Raw genomic sequence first — 4,688 nt, 5'->3', positions numbered from 1 at the left:
GAGAAGAGACCAGCACCAGCCTCACTCCAGCCTCCTTTTAGGCAGTTGTAGAGGGCAATAAGGTCTCCTCTCAGCCTCCTCTTCTCCAGACTAAACAAACCCAGTTTTCCAGACCTCTCACAAGCCTTGTTGCCCTTCTCTGCACCCGCTCCAGCACCTCGATGTCCTTGTACTGTGGTGACCAAAACTGGACACAGTACTCGAGGTGAGGTCTCACGAAGTCTTTCGTTCTTGCTCCAACCTTTCAAGATTCTTGTTTTGCACTGGGGCAGCCTGTTTCCCCTCTGTCAGGTTCAAATGCCTATTTACATACACATTTATATACAAAAGCAGCTGCACTTGTTCTACTCGTGTTTTAACACAGGTGGGTGCAACAGCTTGCTTCTACCAATACCTTCCAACCATCTAGCAACAGTTTAACCGGTATAGAAGTTCCATGTTTAGGAAGTCAAGCTTCTCCTTACAGAACCTTCAAGCCTTCTTGCTCATTACTCCATCCTCAGCAACCCATGGGCAACGCCACCAAGGTGCAAGTCTCTTTCTTGGCATTTTCTTCTGGCACCACACGTGAAAATCTCTTCAACTAATTAGCAGCTTGTGTGGCATGTATGAATTTATTTTCAGAACATCCGTAGGAGTTATAGCTCATATCACTAATGGGATACTCTCTCCTCTCTACAGTTACACTGATTACGTTTCTCAGCTTGGGACAAGAATTTCCTGCAGATTTGTATAATCAAGTCTCGACACTCGGAGTCCTAGAGGCCCTGTAGTAACAGAAATATAGAAGAGGCCAAGTATTGTCCTGCAGCGTGTTGAAGGATTGTAAAAGTTACTGTGAAATCAAAGTCTACACGAGGTTGTTGGGAGAGCTTTTGAAGACACCGAAGATACTGCCTTGGGGCCAGGGGACAAGACCTTGGAGACCATCTGGCACAGGAAACATGTCTCATCATCACCAATTAACAACTCAATCCTCAAAGACGTTGAGGAAATCAACCAATTGCTTTCTCCACCATCAGTGAAAAGGTAGTGCAACAGGTCTACAGGCCTAGCTCTGCGTTGTACCTGTCACCTCAGCTCCTTATCAAGAGACGTACCTGTTCTCTTGCACGAGGTCTTTGATTTGAGCCAAAATCCAGTCCACTTCCGAAGAGGAATCGGACAAGAGTTCTCCAGACTTAGAAACAGACTGAACATTCTGAGCGAAAGAAAAACCCAAGCATTAACAGAAAACATCCTCCAGTGGCAAAGGGAAAGGCTTATACCTAAGCGATTCTCCTTCTCACACAAAAAAGATTAGAGATACTACGCATTTACACAGGAAGACTCACAGCAGAGTTTCCCCGCAGGCAGACTAGCAAACATACTGTACTGCTACGTCAGTCCAGGGGAAGTGTTTAAATATAAGCCTAAAAAAGCTTATTTGTTATTTGGAATATTTGGAAAAAAAATGACCACATTTATCAGAGGAAATACGGGCAGAGGACTCTAAACCATTGCCTGACCACCTGATACCAAAAGCAATGAGGCAAGGGGAATAGGATGAGAGAGAGATGCCTTATAAGCGGAGCCCACGAGCGTTATGTGCATCAGCTGTAGACAGGGCGTTGTGAAAAGTCGCATCTGACGCCCTCAGGGGTGTTGTAAATGTAACGGATGGGGACCCACAAAGGAACATGCATTAAAAGAAAAGAGACACCTGCCTGGAGATCATCTCTGCCGGGACTCGAACCCGGAACCTCTGGATTAGAAGTCCAGCGCGCTCGTCCATTGCGCCACAGAGACCTCACCGTGAGCTTAATGTTGGCACCAGAACTGAAAAATCCCTGCATCACCGGAGCAGCCGTCGCATCCGACCGTCAGCACGATGCTAAGGCAGCGTAAAAACACAGTGCCCAGATCAATCTCCCTCTACAAATCACCATCTCTAGGCATTCCCTTCTTCCACGGGGACAGGCAATAATTCCGGGGATGATCTGTATCTCGCTCGGCAGTGGGGATGCAGCAAAAACCTGGATGCAGGCTTGTATCTGCATCTCTGGCAACCTCCACCGCAGCATCTCTAGCTCGAACGAGGGTAGAGCTAAATCCTGGAGTAGATTAAATTGCTGCATCTCCCTCGGCATCGTCGCAGCGTCCCTATTGCAAAAGCTCAGAGAAGATGACAGAGGATTTAGCTTACAACACAAAATGCTGACAGTGACAAAGAACGTTCTATTTGTCACAGTGAAAACCACAGAGACCCACGGCTTGAGCAGAGTAATAAAAGAAAGAAAAAATAGCTCTCATACCTTGATTTTAAGCAAGCTGTCAATTGGGGGTTTAACATTTCTCTATGCGCATCTTCCATTGGAAAATAAATAACATGACATGAAAACAACAGGAAATACTCTTTTACATCCACTGAGTTATTGAACAACTGACCAGGCTCTGACATGAGTCCTTCCTGTGAACAAACTGTGAGAGTTTGAGAGCGACGTTCACTCCTAAACACGCTCTTAATTAGGGGCAAGTGTGAAAAGTGAGCTGCAAACCGCAGCAGGACTCGCTTAGAAGGATGAATCCCACCTGAGACTACGATGGGACCGGACAACCCCAGCCAGGCCAGCTCTCGCTGGCTGAGAACACCCTGTACCAACGATAAAACAACACAAGATTTACCCTTTGACGGAATGAGACACATAACCACGGCCAGAAGTGCAGCCACCAGGATAACACCTGTAGAGGACATCGGTCTAGACCAGTGAAGATGCCACCGACTGTACCTCTGTGCCGCCCGTGCGGGACCAGCACCTCCCAATCCTGCACGGTACCGAGCACGTACCACGTATGCGAGTGACAGTAACCAGTTAGCCCACTCCATAATGGGAAAAATTTGACTGTCTGTACAGCTGTCCTGTCACACAATCGCTCCTTTCCTCTGTTCTCCATGCATTCGGCCAGGCATGTAGCCAAAACAGAAAAAAAATTAATACCCTTGGTAATTTTACACTAAGCCTTTGTCCCCAGCTGTCAAAGAATGGACTTTTACACAAATTGCACCGTGGTGCTAACACGAAGAGGCACAGCACTAACAACCTCAGCGCATCGAGCACAAAACCAAAGAACTGGGGTTTCTTTTAACTGATGCTCTGGAAAGGTTTACAGTTGTCTTGACGAGTAAAATCCAGCCAGAAGTGGTGGGAAACGAGGCAGGGGTTAAACTTCTACTGGACAAAACCCTTCCTGCTGTAAGAGATACCCAGTAAATCAATAATCCTTGAGGTAAATTACACTGTGAACCAACTGCAGTGCAAATGTAGTGCCACAGTCCCTTGAGAAAATTCCAAGTCTAGAAAACACCCACCTACAGGGTGAACAAAGGCTGCACTTCAAAAATTTCATATAATACATCTTAGACAAGGTCATAAAGCACCAATACAGAACAGAAAGGGAGGAAAACATCTCCCACAGCCTGTGTTTCCAGTATGTGTGTTCCTCAATGGGAGAAGATGACAGCAACTCTACGAATATGACTTTGGGAGGCTGCATCTCAAAAGCAGTACCTGGTTTGAAATCACTGCAGGACTGAGAGGCTGATGCCACACAGGCTAAAAGATGCCAAAGCAACAACAGAAAAGGAATAACCGACTAGGAACTCCACATCTACCACCCCTTGCCTACAGAACACTGATTTAAAAGTTGTGGGCTGGAACGTCCCTCTTTAGCCTGTTTTTCAGATGGAGAAGGCTGTTCAAGACCAGACACTGGAAACGAGGAGCATGACCTGGGAGGTCTCCCTTCTCATTTCACCCGCACCCCCAGGAGCGCACCCCCAGCGGGGATCTCGAGCAAGCAGTCAGCAGCAAGCAGCCAGAGGATGCCTGGAACAACAAGGGTGTCTGGCACGGCTGGATTTACCAGGAGGTTGAGAACACACCTGTAAAACGGCTGCAGGAGGGAGAAACACCCCAGGTTGAGTATCCAAGCCAGATCGCGTTCCCAGTTCATCCGGCACGCCCAGAAGGGCTGAGCCGCAGCCTGGCAACACCCCAAGTGGCCAAGATTAACTTTGCTGCCGGCTTAGCAAGGGCTGGCGACCATGTGTAAGCCCCCTTGGTCACCCACATCGCCAGCTCTTCAGCAACAAGTACCAGCAAAGAGATCTGGTTGGTATCCCCCCCGCCGCTGGGTTGACACCTCATTTTTGACTCTCGCTTGGGCACCAGAAACGAAGCCAACGCTGTAGTCAGAAGCGAAGCCAACTGCAAAGCAGCAAACAGCCCATGCGGAGACTCGAGAGCCGTTGGAGACGCTGCCCTGCATCAGCGGACGGAGGTCAAAGCAGGAACTGGGGGGCAAATGAAAACAAGGCAGCTTCCCTGCCAACTCGGGCATGGAGGGTGCTACGACCCTAGTGTGTCTCAGCCTGCAAAATACATACATCATGGGGGATCCAAACTAGCAAAAACGGTGACAATGTGCCTTCAGAAACACTCAGAGTCAACGAGAAAGCAGGGTAGGTGCACTCCCACCGTTACCCATCCAGAAACGCCACACACGTGCGATTACTGACACGTAAACAAATTTAAGATGCAAATTTCTTCGTCAAGATGGTGGTTCCAAGAAATCTCTGCCTCACAGTCTATACCAACAGTACTTTGATTTGAAGCATCCAGAAGGCAAAACCAGTCTCTCTTTCCTTA

General features: G+C 48.0%; 1 non-coding gene across 1 annotated transcript; it reads right to left on the bottom strand.

The window, feature by feature from the left end:
- Positions 1-1,714: 1,714 nt before the first annotated feature.
- Positions 1,715-1,788, bottom strand: TRNAR-UCU. Its single transcript has one exon. It is a non-coding gene; the product is annotated as a tRNA-Arg (tRNA).
- Positions 1,789-4,688: the final 2,900 nt, after the last annotated feature.

Source organism: Apaloderma vittatum, unplaced genomic scaffold (genome assembly GCF_000703405.1).
Source record: "Apaloderma vittatum isolate BGI_N311 unplaced genomic scaffold, ASM70340v1 scaffold14430, whole genome shotgun sequence".
In the NCBI taxonomy this organism is placed as follows: Eukaryota; Metazoa; Chordata; class Aves; order Trogoniformes; family Trogonidae; genus Apaloderma; species Apaloderma vittatum.
This window is presented reverse-complemented; position numbering and strand designations above follow the sequence as displayed.